Source organism: Callithrix jacchus, chromosome 1, assembly GCF_049354715.1.
Source record: "Callithrix jacchus isolate 240 chromosome 1, calJac240_pri, whole genome shotgun sequence".
Lineage (NCBI taxonomy): Eukaryota > Metazoa > Chordata > Mammalia > Primates > Cebidae > Callithrix > Callithrix jacchus.
Genome location: NC_133502.1, coordinates 175,516,551 through 175,530,998, shown reverse-complemented (window position 1 = coordinate 175,530,998; position 14,448 = coordinate 175,516,551). Strand labels below are relative to the sequence as shown.

At 47.5% G+C, this 14,448-nt stretch overlaps 1 protein-coding gene across 49 annotated transcripts in view; it reads right to left on the bottom strand.

Annotated features, from left to right (window-relative positions):
• The window catches only part of RALGPS1 (Ral GEF with PH domain and SH3 binding motif 1), a 332,381-nt gene extending 318,675 nt beyond the window's left edge, over nucleotides 1-13,706 (bottom strand). For 29 of the 49 annotated variants that reach the window (XM_054243918.2, XM_035257892.3, XM_017976210.4 and 26 more), the window contains exon 1: nucleotides 13,476-13,706. The gene's annotated coding sequence lies outside the window, so the exon portion shown is untranslated. Of the gene's footprint in view, nucleotides 1-12,329; nucleotides 12,370-13,014; nucleotides 13,076-13,475 lie in introns of those variants that run through there. The other 20 variants (XM_035257848.3, XM_078327800.1, XM_078327846.1 and 17 more) reach the window with 5 other exon arrangements.
• Nucleotides 13,707-14,448: the final 742 nt, after the last annotated feature.

Here is a 14,448-nt window from a genome sequence, read left to right as displayed (position 1 = left end):
GGGTCAGTGGCAACTAGGTCTGTGCCTTTGTCCTACACTCCAATGGCTTAGAGTTGAGGGTAATGCAACACACACACTGTACCACAGATCAATTTCCCACTGGATCTCTCTGATGAAAGGATGTTCACCTGGTTCTGTAAGCTGAGCACAGTCAGACACTTAGGCTTACCAGAGGGACAGACTTCCACTTTTACCAATTTAGGATACCACTCCTCATATCCCCACCAGCAGTCTGAGTAGATCCCAAGTACTCTAACTCTTAGACCCTACCCATAAGTCCAGAAATTCTATAAGAGGCTTTTCCCTGCTATCCAAGCATGGGATATAGAGTGGACCAGGGATGCCGAGTCACAGATACCTACCCACACATCACATTAGTCTAATCTGAATGGTTTAATCATCTTCCCAGACTCCAACTGCTCCCATCAGCTGCCTTTCCTAGGACCTGGACACACTGAAGTTGCAGATTCATCCTGAACCTTACAATATTAAGGATTCATAATGGGGGAGGGCACAACTCTCCGGCTTCAGAGGATAAAGATTTTAGTCCAAAGGACCAGCAACAAAAGGCATGAGGGAATTGCTTGAGAAGGTTGCTGAGAGGCAGTAAAGGGTGTAGAGACTGTCTGCGGCAAGGGGCCTCTTTCAGAGTCTTCTGCACACAGCAACAAAGGTAACAGAAGCATAACCTCTCATGGGAGACTGGCTCTGACACTAGTGTAAACAAATGTTGATGGGTTAGGGAGCTCAGCTCCAGGGGACAGGGCAATAATTCCCTAATGAATTACTAGAGAGAAAATGGGAAAACTGAAGCCCTGCAGGGAAGGAAGTGGAGGCTGATGCCCCCACCACCAGTTTCCACACCATCAATCTTCCTGTCTTTCTTCCTCGCTGCCTACTCCTTCTCTCACTTCTTCCCTGACTCTTCCCACTTCCACCCCTCAAACTGACGTTCCCCAGCATTTCAGCCGGGACTCTCATCCACTATCACACAGCCTTCCTGAGTGATCCCATCCTCTCCTACAATACAATATTCTTGGCCAGCTACCCAAGAATGACCCAAGTATCTCTCTCCAGCTCAGGATGCATCGGAAACATCTGGGAAAACTCTTAAACGTAAGACTACTAGCTTCCCTCCCCGCAAACACCACAGAGGACTCTGATGCTCTAGAGTATGAGAACCACTGTTCCAGCCCAGATATCTCTCTGGCTGCAGACTAGCAGGCCAGTCGCCAAGAGGGCAGGTCTACCAAGCGATCCCACAGCCATTTCAAAATCAAAAATGGCCCAAAACAGTATTCCTTTCATGTTCCATAGCTCAATGACTGGTCCTACCATCTCATGGCACCAAGTGAGAAACTCTGGCATTGCCCTTCTTCCCATCTACCAGGAGAAGAGGCCTCTACATCAGTTTCTTTTGAACCTGCTTTCTCCTCCCCATCCACCTAGCCAGGACCCATCAGACCACTCCTAAATTCTTGTAATAACCCTCACTCAACTCCCAGTCTCCAGACTCCTTTCACACCATCAGCCTCCACAATGCCACCAGGACTCTAAGTGACAATCTTTCTCTCGTCTTATAACTTGAATGATTCTCCACTGACCACAAGACAACACCCACATTCCTAAGCACTGCCTGCAAGGCCCTCTGCAAACTGACCCCAAACCACCTCTCTAACCTCCTCTCCTGCAGCTCCTCCTCCCTCCATCCTCCACTACAAACCTCACACTCCAGCAACACCACACTGCCCACCATCCCTGAAGCACATCATACTCTCTCTTGCTTCTGTACCTCTGTACAATCTACTTCCTCTGCCTGTATTCCGCTTCAACTGGAAAAGTGAAAATCTTTAAGAGCCTGTGAGTGTTATTCAGTCCCATGAGCTTCCATTTCCACTACTATACTTCCCATGACACTGCATTACCATTGTGTATTTACTTCTATCTGTCAAGTCTTGGGGCTCCTGAGGGCAGGGTCTGCAGTGTCAAGCCCTATTACATGCTTAGTAAATGTTCACTTAATGATTGAAAAGCATTAATGAGATCCAAATATTCTTCCACACCTTCAAGAAGCAAAGGAAGAAACCAGTCTTTAAAGCAATAAAAATAAGGCCAACTGCTATCTTGGAAACCACAGGTAATGTTTCAGTAATAGACGCTTTTGGTGACAGCTGGGAAGTTATGAAAAATGAGTCAGCAGCTACATAATTTGTCCATTATTTCTGGCACAATCCAAGGAAACAAAGCCATGACCAGAACATGAACACTGCTCTCTCCCTTGCTTTCAGTGCTTTAGCCATGCTGGCTCCCCACTACATCTGGAGTTTACCATGCCCTTTCCCCAGCTAGGATGATGGCAGATGCAACTGTCACCTCTCCACCTGGCTAGCTTCAGTTCATCTTTCAGGTGTCAGCTTAAAGGCCCCTGCCTCGAGTAAGCTGTCTCTGACTCCCCTAGCAGGGAAGCCATTCAATGTATGGTCTCTTAGCACCTTATATTCCTCTTTTGTAGACATCAATGCTATAATTATGATTTTATTTTTCAGAGACAGGGTCTTACTATGTTTCCCAGGCTGGTCTCATTATGTTGCCCAAGCTAGACTCAACTCTTAGACTCAAGCAATCTTCCTGCCTTAGCCTTCTGAGTAGCTGGGACTACAGGTGTACAACACTGTGCACTGTAATTACTTTTTTTTTTTGAGATGGAGTCTCACTCTGTCTCCCAGGCTGGAGTGCAGTGGTGCCATCTCAGCTCACTGCAACCTCTGCCTCCCAAGTTCCAGCAATTCTCCTGCCTCAGCCTTCCAAGTAGCTGAGATTAAAAACACATGCTATCACACCCAGCTAATTTTTTGTATCTTTTTTTTTTTTTTTTTTTTTTGAGATGGAGTCTCACTCCTATCACGAGGCTGGAGTTCAATGGCCCGATCCTGGCTCACGGAAACTTCCGTTTTCTGGTTTCAAGCAATTCTTTTGCTTCAGCCTCCCAAGTAGCTAGGACTACAGGCACGCACCACCATGCCTGGCTAATTTTTTTTGGATTTTTAGTAGACACAGGGTTTCACCATGTTAGCCAGGATGGTCTCCACTCTTGACCTTGTGACCTGCCCGCCTCAGCCTCCCAAAGTGGTGGGATTACTGGGGTGAGCCACTGAGCCCGCCCTCATTTTTGTATTTTTAGTAGAGAAGATGGGGTTTCATCATGTTGGCCAGGCTGGTCTTGAACTCCTGACCTCAAGTGATCCACCTGCCTCAGCCTCCCAAAGTGCTGGGATTATAAGCATAAGCCACGCACCCAGCCCCTATAATTACTTTTTTATGTACTTGTTATTGTTTTTGTATTTATTTAACCTTGCTATTAGACTGTAAGATAAAGGACAGGGAGCAACCAGATCTGTCTTTTTCTACCACTGTGGCCTCACACTCAGCATAGCACTGGCACTCAGTAGACCCTGGACAAGAACTGGATGGATGGATGGATGGATGGCCAGATGGGCTGGTAGGCAAGTAGTTATGGAGGACAGGGAAGAATGAGGAATAAGGTTACCTTCAATTATTGGTACAATCCTTGATAATCATCCGGCTCTCTTTGTTCTGTCTTAAGCCTCATAACACAATCTCAGATTTTAAAACTGGGGCTTTCCTACCGAAAAAGGATGCATGCACTTTTATTCCTGTTTACTTGGTAAGTGGGAATCTCAAGGCAAATGGACACATTTGGCATTCTGACTTTACATTCATTGATCTTTCTATATACCAGGCTGCTTCTCTGTTCCACAGGTACTACTGGCAATATTGATAAAACTAGGTTCCAAGAATCTCTCAGTCCTTAAGAAGCCCCCTGAGATCATAATGGTGTTAACAGACCACAAGAGGCTCTGTCTTTTCTTAGCTAGCCACCAACACTGAGCTAGATACTAGAGCTGTGTGCTAAGTCAAGTTTGGGCCTTGTTCCCATACAGCCACATTGCAGATTCAACAAAGGCCCCTGAAGCAGACACTTTAATCTGAGATAAACACTTCACCATGGGCATGGTTTATTACCAGCAGTACATGAACTGCAAGCAGCTGTTGAGAAACTGCCATATGCATATAGATGTGTTTCAGTTCATGGTCTTTGTCAGGCAGGGAATCAGGACACCTGAGTAGAAAACTCTAGCAAAGTCTCCATCCACATCTGGAAAGTGGAAAGAGTGGATTCAATGAATGGTAACCATCAGGACAGACGGACACTATATGTGATAAGCACAAGTCCATAGTGGTGCTCATTGCCAAGGTGTCTCATAGCAGATATGGCCAGAGATATAGGCAAGAAATAAACTAACTGAAACAACAACAATTATCTTCTGAAAACAGCAAAGGATGCTACATATCAATCAGCAAGTAACTTCTAATCTTATCAAAAAAGCTTGTCTGCACGGTGGCTCACTCCTGTAATCCCAGCACTTTGGGAGGCTGAGGCGGCAGGCAGATCATGAGGTCAGGATATCGAGACCATCCTGGCCATGGTGAAACCACGTCTCTACTAAAATACAAAAAAATTAGCCGGGTGTGGTGGTGCACGCCTGTAGTTCCAGCTACTCAGGAGGATGAGGCAGGGGAATTGCTTGAATCCAGGAGACAGAGGTTGTAGTGAGCCGAGATCATGCCACTGCACTTCAGCCTGGCGAAAGAGCAAGACTCTGTCTCAAAAAAAAAAAAAAAGCTTGTCAGCCAGGTGGAGTGGCACTTAGGAACTACTTGGGAGGCTAAGGGAGGAGGAATACTTGATGCCATGAGTTGAAGGCTGTAGTGTGCTATAATCACACCTGTGAATAGCCACTGCACTCCAGCCCAGGTGATTCAGCAAGACTGCCTCTCTTAAAAAAAAAAAAAAAAAGAGCTTCTCAACAACACAAATTTTAACCCTAGTTACAAATTAATCATCACAGGCACCAATAATTACTATAGTTTAACCATTTACAGAAAATGCAGTATTTTCTGACCCATAGAATGAAACAAGACCTTAAATCCATCATTCCAAATTTAACTCAACTCCTCAAATTCAATTATCAGGAAACTGAAATATCTAAAACCAAGAAAAACTGTTTTAAGTACCTTTTTCCAATGAAGCCCTGTTGCCTTATCTCACCTGACTTCTACAATGAATGTGTCAGAAACCACACCCTGAGGCAGCAGGAGTGTGAGAAAAGGCCCCTGAGGCATTAGGACCCTCAGCTTCTCTCATAGCTGCATCTTGGGCAACGTATCTAACCTCTCTGAGCTTCCATTTTCTTCTATGCATATCAAAACCTTCCCTACCTACCTGCAGAATCAATATAAGTCTGTAATAAAAGGTGTGAAGACAACTTTTTAAGTGTTCTAAAGTATTGAGATATTGTATAATGGATGGAACCTCAAATCTAACAACCTTCTCATTTTAGTTTAGATTCTCATTTAGATTCAAATTAGTCACTGGACACCCACTATTGGCTCCATTTGTTCATCCAATAAACATTTATGGAGCATCTACTACAGGCCAGATGCTAGGCTAGGCACTGAGGATCTGTTGGTGGGCAAAACAGTCACAGCCCATGACCTGATGGGACTGCACTGCATCAGGGGAGACAGACATACCCAGCAGTCACCCTAGAAAGCATATTCTTATAGCTCGCAGGCCATGCTAATGATTTGGTCTTTTTTCTAACAGAAATTAGAAGACACTGGAGGATTTTATGCAAAGGGAAGGACATACTCAGACCATTCTAGCTGCCTTGTACCAGCCCTGGGGTAGGCTCTAAATATGCAAGAACAAATGTGGACTCTCACTCTGTAAAGTCTAGAGAAAGGTCGTGAGGAAGTCATTGGTGGGCACAATTGTACTGTAGTATGCTACAGCAGGGCACACAGTGAGAGGGTTGTGGGAGCCGAGCAGGAGAACAATCTATAAATGCTAGTGGACTGAGAGTGTTAGAGATACAGTGCCTAGAAGGAAAATATAAAACAGCTGCAGAGAGGACTAATCCTCTCTGTAATTCCACATAACGAACTTTATTGCCACAGAAAGACACGGCAAACTATCTTGAATCTATTAACTTGTTTTCCATAAATATTTAATTATTCCGAAATATGCCAAAAGCACAAACTTCCCTTGCCCTAGTTATCAGGCTTATACAAGAGTGGGTGATAATTATTGTATCCAATAAACAGGGACTTAAATACATTCCTTATTCTTCCTCTCATCTCAGATGATTTTAAAAGAAACCTATGACTGTCAAAGCCAAACATTTAAATTTTCTTCTGATTACTCAAAAACTGACTTGACCTTAAAACCATAAAATAGAAATATTTAAATCCTGATGAGAGAAAGTATCATGTTGCATTATTAGTTCATATTAAAGACCCATCATTTACATGGAATAACAAAATGGTTAAACAGAAAGAACTTGAGAAGCCAGCCCCCAGTTCCTAAATGGGCCTCAGACAGAGGTCCTGCCCCCAGAATGGCTCAGTCCTCTTCCTCACCAGTACTCTATGTGGGAGTTGAGGCTTGCATCTGCAATCCCAGTGTAGGAAGAGTTCTGCCTACGACCCTGGATGTGTTTGCCAGCCCCCCATCACCAAGTACATGCGTGTTTTAACACACTGCTTGTGCAATAACTCACATAACTTCCATAGGCAATACATTAATACTCTGAGAAAAGCATCCTAAAAATCTTAAGACCCTGAGTTAAAACAGGACACTATTCTAGCTCCCATGTCCTGGGTGCTCACAATGTGCAAGTCCTCTGCTAAGCCCTATTCTGTAGCATCTCCCTGAAACCCTGTACAGACCACACAAAGGTATGTACTATCTCACCTCTTGTATTGACAGGTATAGTCATTTGCTCAAAGTCACATGGCTTGTGATGAAGTCAGGACACAAACCCACATCTGTTTGTGTCCCAACTCCAGAGTCTGTGTTTTAAGCACTGCCCTATCTGCCTCTCTGATGCTCAGTAGATAAATCTCCTGCAAAGAACACCACAGATTTGAAAGCTCTACAGAAAAACCAAGGAATAATTTGCTGTTCTGGATCTTCAGGTCTCTGCACTCCTCAGTAAGCACACATGCCTCTCTTTGGGGGAAAAGTCATCAAATTGATCAGTGCAGGCGCTCAGACAAAGAAAAGGTGCTCATAATGATGATGGGTGAAACCCACCTTTCAGAAGAGCTCATGCAGAAAGTGGGGAGGAAACACTTATAGACAAGCCCATGACCCTGGTGCCAACAGGGCTGATGAGGAAGGTGCTGAGGACTCCTTGAGCATTTTATGACTTCAGAGTTGATTTCTCAGACAACTTGACCATCATCTTCACCTTCAATGCCTACTTTCACCATGACTACTACACTATCACTAGGACCCAGAGGAAACAGCTCAAGAGGTAGTTCTTGGTTCTCCCACAGCACCATGTATAAATACAACAGTGAGCACTCTGTAAGCATTAGCTTCCTGGCAGGCACTGTGCTAAACACTGCACTGCATTATTTCACTGAAATCTTCAGCAGCCCTATGTTAGGAAATACTGCTATCCCCACTTTACCAAATCAGTAAACCAAGACTCAGAGCTGGGAAGACACCTGCCCATGGTCACACAGGTTGTCTGTGACAGAGGTAGGATTTGAACAGGCTCTGAGCCTGAATCTGCTCAGCTACTTCACAAGAAGTTCTCTGTTACGGCCAATCACCTTCAGTCACCTTCTGTTTGTGGGTGACTTCTCCACTGACTGTGAGGTCCCAAAAGGCAGAGACAAAGCTTCATCTGCATGTGTCCAGCATCCAGTACAAGGCTTAGCCCAAAGCAAGAACCCAGCAAGGCAGGTTAATGAATGCCCACCTGAAGAAAATCAAGCATATTCTCTGTTAAGAAAGGAGGCCCAGAAACATTCCTCACAGAAGCCAATCCAACCAACTCTTCCCCTCAGTTAAAATCTATGAGCCACCTACTCGGCTCTTTGGCTTGCTCCTCCACATCCCAGCCCAAGGGAAGGGAGAGCAGCCATACTTCTGCGGAAAGGAGAGGTGAGTTTCAGCAAGCATGAGCGGCTCACTTCTGACTTGCCCATTTTTCTGCTTCCTTATCTTGACTTTCAGCATCTGCAACAAATATTTTTCTTCCCCATCCCTAAGACTTTTTAGGACAAGTATCACCAGCCATACCCAAAGCCTACAGCTAGCGTACAGCACAGCACATGCCTGTCTCAGAGCCAGCACTCAAATACTGGGGGAGCAAAGAAGTAGAGTCCAGAGAATAAGTTTCACCAGAGACATGGTGACATATAAATAAAAATTTGACACCATTTAGTAGCATGATTTGTCTCAGCATAGTCCATCACACTGTTCAAAAAGAGCCTACCTGTGCCAAGCCCTGGAGATCCAGCAGCAAAGAAAGCAGGAGACTTTCCTTGTGCAGAGTAGCGACACAGGCAAAAAGTCACACATGCAATAACAAGGCGTGTGCTCTGATCCAGGTACACACAGAATGAAAGTAAAAATAGGAGGGTGCCTGGAAAAATTAAGTCGGTTTCACAAAGGAGGGAAAATTTGAGCTGAGGAGGCAATTCCCAAATCACCCCAGGGAGAAGTCATTGTTCCCTGCCTCTTCGACCTTACACACTGCTCACCTCCCACCACTTGGCCCACTATACTGTTCGGTAATCCATGACTTGTGTGCCAATCTCCATACAGAGCATGTGAGCACCTCAAAGGCAAGGACTTTAGGCATTCTCCATGGATCCCCCTTAAATGTCCAGTAAATATCTGCTCACAAAAAATAGAGTCTATTTCAGATCATTAATAACAGCAGCTCATCCTTCTTAAACACCTACTATGACCTGCTATTGCTATATGTACTTTGCATTGCATGATCTCACTTCCTCTGCACAAAAATCCCTGAAGATAGATCCTATTACCATTATCTATTTTACAGATATGGAAACTAAGATGCCGAGAGATTAGGTAAATTGTTCCAAGTCACACAGCCAGTAAGTGACAGAGCTGGGCTTTGAATCACGACCTGAATGGAAAAATCAGTTCTCAATTACCAGTAAACAAATTCCTTTTCCTTTCTCTTTCTGTACTCTGCCTTGCATCCAGATACATGGATTGCCCTTTAATCTACTGTTCACTGGGACCAAAGCCACATTTTTTCCTACAGGAGGACAAAGGATGTCTCTTGTTAGTCTTCTAAATAATGACTGCTAACCAATACTGAGTAAACTTCATTGGTGAGTGAAGGGTGGAGGTACAAAATTGCGCTTCTATCAGTCAAAAACATTTATTAAGAAGGAACTGTGGCTGAGTGCAGTGGCTCTTGCTTGTAATCCCAGCACTTTGGGAGACCAAGGTGGGCGGATCACAAGGTCCGATCAAGAAATCAAGACCATCCTGGCCAATATGGTGAAATCCCATCTCTACTAAAATACAAAAATTAGCTGGGCGTGGTGGTGCATGCCTGTAGTCCCAGCTACTTTGGAGACTGAGGCAGAAGAATTGCTTGAACCCAGGAAGCGGAGGCTGCAGTGAGCCAAGATCGTGCCACTGCACTCCAGCCTGGCACCTGGAGACAGAGCAAGACGCTGTCTCAAAAAAAAAAAGAAAGAAAGAAACTGTACATACCAACTGACATATTTTCCATTGTTAGAACAATTTCCAAAGTAAATCAAGTGAATACATAAAGCAGCAATGAGTATGTACAGAATGCTATTCTTTGCATAAGAGAAAGAATATATAATAAACAAGAAACTGGTTACAGTGGTTGCCTCTAGAGAAAAGGACTAGGAACTGTCAACTTGAGGCAAGAAAGACACTAACTTTACAATTTATTCCTCTACTTTCCTTAAAAAAATCCATGTGTGACTTTTTTACTTCCTCAAAATATAAAATGAAAACTGTATTTGCTGGATGTGGTGGCTCACTCCTGTAATCCCAGAACTCTGGGAGGATCACTTGAGCCCAGGAGTTGGAGACCAGCCTGGGCAATATAGCGAGACTCCCATCTCTACAAAAAAAATTAAAAATTAGCCAGATGGTGTGGCACAGTACTTGGGAGGTTAAGGTGGGAGGATCGTTTGAGCCTGGGAGGTCAAGGTTGCAGTGAGCCATGATTGCGCTACCGCACTCCTGTCTGGGTGACAGAGAGAGACCCTGTCTCTTAAAAAAAAAAAAAAAAAGGTTTTAAACTATATTTAAAGAAACCATTTATTACTGGGCCTTTCCCAAATGCTTTCATACATATGATTGCAACCATAAAGAATTATGTATGTTTATCAACAAAAATTCAATGAACTAAATGTGTGATGAAATGGAACCATGCAACAACTTCTGTCTTTTATGTTGAGGTTCACTAATTTTACTAATGTTACAATATTTTTGTGAAATAAATAAAATGCATGTTAAAGGTATAGATACCATATGCATAAAAGCAGCAGGGACAACTTGCCATACCTTCTTTCTAGTTAAAGTCCTTCATCTGTTCTTTCAACAAGCATTCAGTGAGCAACTACTGCGTGCCAGGCAAGGTGCTAGACAGATATTTTTAAGAGAAGAACTAAACAACAGGTCATTAGTTTCCTCCCTCCTGCCTCTGAAAAAAATATGACAGCATGCTAACCAGAAGACTAGAGGTAGAAGGACTCTTGAGGATCACATAGTCTAACACCCTCCTCACTCAGCTAAGAAAACCAAGGTCTGGAGAGAGGAAGGAATTTGTTCAAGGTTATATAAGAAGTAGAGGCCTCAGAATTCCCTGTCCTGCTCTCCTTGCATGTTACATGCTGTTCTGAGTGGCTTGTGTTGAAAGATGGGCAGGCAGTGAAAGACAGAACAGGACCCTAACAATGAGGGCCAAGTGGATCAGGTGCCTTACCCCCTCCTGTCTCATTTATTCTTCATAACTACCTCACAAGGTGGGTATGGTTATCCTTGCTTTACAAATAAAGAAACCAAAGCTCTGTGAAGCTAAGAAAGTAGTGCTGGTTCACTCAGCAGGAGGTGGCAGCCTGCAGTTTCAAACAGACCAGACTGTCTTCCAAGTCAGAGCTCTTACCCTTCACACTGAAAAGGAAAATCAATTTCAAGAGGTGGACCACATCAGAGAGCCTCAGATGCAGTATTTTTCATTAATGAAGTCTTTCTCTTGACCTTAAATGTTGCCAATCCCCTCATTATTCAACGCATGTTCTAGCTCTTCTTTGCCACCAAGTTTGGGCTTTCCTTCTAACCCAAAGAGCATGATGGTCAGAGAGCAGCAGTCTCTGAGAGCCATTAACACTGTTTCTGCCAAGACAGAGTGGGAGAACTCTCACCTGCTGCTTCTAGATTCTCTGGTACCTGCCACACAAGCACAGGCCCCAATAAGGGCCTAATCCCTTCAATGCCACTGGGTCACCATTGTACCAACCAGTGGTAATGAGGGAGGCCAGCACCATGGTTTCTAGCCCCCAAAAGTCCCATATCTTCTACGGTGAGAGAGAGGAAAAAAAAAAAAAAAAAAGCAGGTTAGTAGAGAAACCTCCACCTACCTTCTCTTCTGTCTATGCAACAAAGGCAGGAGGCATTACAGTTTGGACTGGTCAACTGCCAGTGAGCAGAAGCACTGGGCTTTGAAAGGTCACATATATGGGTACAGAGCACTCTTCCGAAATTCAGAAAGAGCCCCGTCCTCCTGCTTTCTCCCTGCTCCAGTGGAGTCCTGGCATTACCTTCTTTTGGGAGTCTTCGAGTTTTTTGTGTGTTTTGAGATGGAAGAGTCTCACTCTATTGCCCAGGGTGGAGTGCAGTGGCATGATCTCGGCTCACTGAAACCTCCCCCTCCCAGGTTCAAGCAATTCTCCTGCCTCAGCTTCCTGAGTAGCTGAGATTACAGGCACGTACCATCATACCCGGCTAATTTCTGTATTTTTTAGTAGAGATGGGGGTTTCACCATGTTGGCCTGGTCTCAGACTCCTGACCTCAAATGATCCACCCACCTCGGCCTCCCAGAGTGCTGGGATTACAAGCGTGAGCCAACGCACCCAGCCTTCTTGGAATGTGGTGAAATTGGGGTCTGTACTTGCATGGCGGGAGAGGGACTTCCATAGCCTCAGGCCTGAGCCTTATGCTCCAGCTCAGAGTCCTCATCAGGGTTGGGGTCTAAAGGTCAACAAACAAATGTTCTGCTCTGCTTCCACTTGCCACTGCCACGTTGCAGCAGCTCCCTCAGAGTCCTCACAGGGAGAAGCAGTCACGATCCAAAACACAGCTGAGTCTTTTGGGAACTCCCAACAAAACCTCATCCCAAACTGCGAAAAGAAAGTGGTCCAGTCTCACCTCTTAACAAACCCTCTCTTCTTTAGACTCTCCAACCTGCCTGTTGGCAAAAGGAAAAGGAAACTCATAACTTTACCCAGCGATTTGCTCAGTAGGCACTGTTTCATCCTATCCTCACCAGGCCCCTGGGAGGCACACAGGAAGGTACTAAGATGCTCATTTTGCAAAGGAGGAAACAGTGAAAAACTCTCCCAGGTAGCATAGTCAAAACCTTGAATTCTCATTCCTGCTCTCCCCACTCACCAGGCTGCCATTTCAATCTTTTTGAGACACACTGCTGAGACGTACAGCAGCTTCTGGTACCAGGAGCCAGCAAGCCAGGACCCCTCCAAGCCTCACAATACCCCTCGAGCACACACATTTTTCAACAGCCTATCACCAATGACAGCCAACCCCCTGCCCCTTCCCCGCATCCAGGCCTGTCCCTTCAACAGCAACAGGAAAGCCCCTGAGGTGTGAAAAACAGCGCGCCCCACTTAGGGCGCGGCGTGGCATAGGGGAGGCAGCCGGCCTGTAACCAGCGTAGCTGAGCTCCAAGCCCGAGTCAGCAGAAGCACAGGCAGCCCTGGATGCCCCCAGAATCCGCAGGAAGCCCAAAGCCCTCGCTCCCACCCAAGCCCTACTAGGCAGCGGAGAGGGCGGCCTTCCCTTCTCCGGCGACCACCCACCCTCGCCCGCTCCTCACCTGGGGCCCTGCTTCCGCCCCGCAGCCGCCTGGGTCCCGCCCCCCGTCGCTGCAGGTCCCCGGGCCCCGCCCCCCGCACCTGTGCCTTCCACGGGCCGGCGCGCAGGCTGCACCCCGCAGCCCCGCCCACGGCAGCCCCGCCGGCCCCGCCCCCCGCACCTTGCAGCCGCGGTGCCCCGCCCAACTGACTCCCCGGCCCCGCCCCCCGCGCCCGCGCCTCTTCCCCCGCAGTCCTTCACGCTCCCGGGGACCGGCGCGCCCCCGGCCCCGGACTCCAGAACCCACGGACCCCGGCCAGGCCCCAGCGCCCGGCACACGCAGGCACGGCCCCGCCCCGCCTCCCGCACCGAGGCCCCTCCCTGGGTCCGGCGGTCCTCAGGGTTCCGCCCCCCGCACCTGCAGCTCCCTCAGGCCCGGCCTCAGGGCCCGCCCCGCCCCGCCCCGCCGGCCGCGCCTCTCACCGCCTCTCTCCCCGCCGCCGCAGTCCCGGCCGGTCACCTTGACGCGGGCCGCAGTGGCTGCCGCCGCTTCCTCATGGCCCTGTGAACGGCCCACCGGCAGCGGCGCCTTCGCTCAGAGGCCCGGGCCGCGCCGAGCCGGGCTGGGGCCGGGCCGGGCGCAGCTGGAGCGCGGGTAGACACGGGAGCGGAGCCGGTGCCCAGCCGCAGTAGGAACCGTCCGCTACGGGGACTGAGCGGCGGGCTGCTCAGCCAATCGGAGCGCGGCGCCGAACAGCCCCCCCCAACCAGCTCGTCGCAGGGGCGGAGACAGGCAAATCGGCCGGCTGGTCTTGCCAGTGCGCAGCCGCTGCATCTGCGGTCCTCCCGGGCCTCGGCCTCCGTGCTAGTCTGCAGACGCCCTCTCCTCCCGCAGGGATGCTGCGCTGCCAGCACACCCGGCCCGCCGCCCGCCGCCCGCCACGCCCATCCCCTGCCTAGATATAGCCGCGCATCTCATTCCCACACGGCGGTCCAGGCCTCACCCAATTTCCCCCCTAAATCCATACCTGGCATTTATCGTTTTCAACAAAAATGATTTTGTAAGCGAGACATCGCCTTAGTGCTCATTCTTCACAGCTGGGAGGTAGGCACAGCGCCCAAAACGTCAGAGCCAGAAGAAACCTCAGAAATCCTGGGGTCTCACCCATTTTACAGCTGCGCAAAGTTAGGCCAACGAGGTAAGGGACTTGTCCAAGACCACACAGGTGCAAAGCTGGGGAATGTGCCGAAATCCTGTCTCCCTGCCCCCAGATCCTTGACTCTGTGCCAAGCACGGTGAGGTGAGCACAGAGGTTAAATCATTTGGCTAAAGTCGCAGGGATAATAAATTGCAAAGGCAATTAAAGCCAGGTCTGTGAAGCTCTGGAAGTTTAGAACCACAACAAAACTTTGTTCTGCCTCCCACAGGAAGGAGGTATTATTCCCCACCCTACTC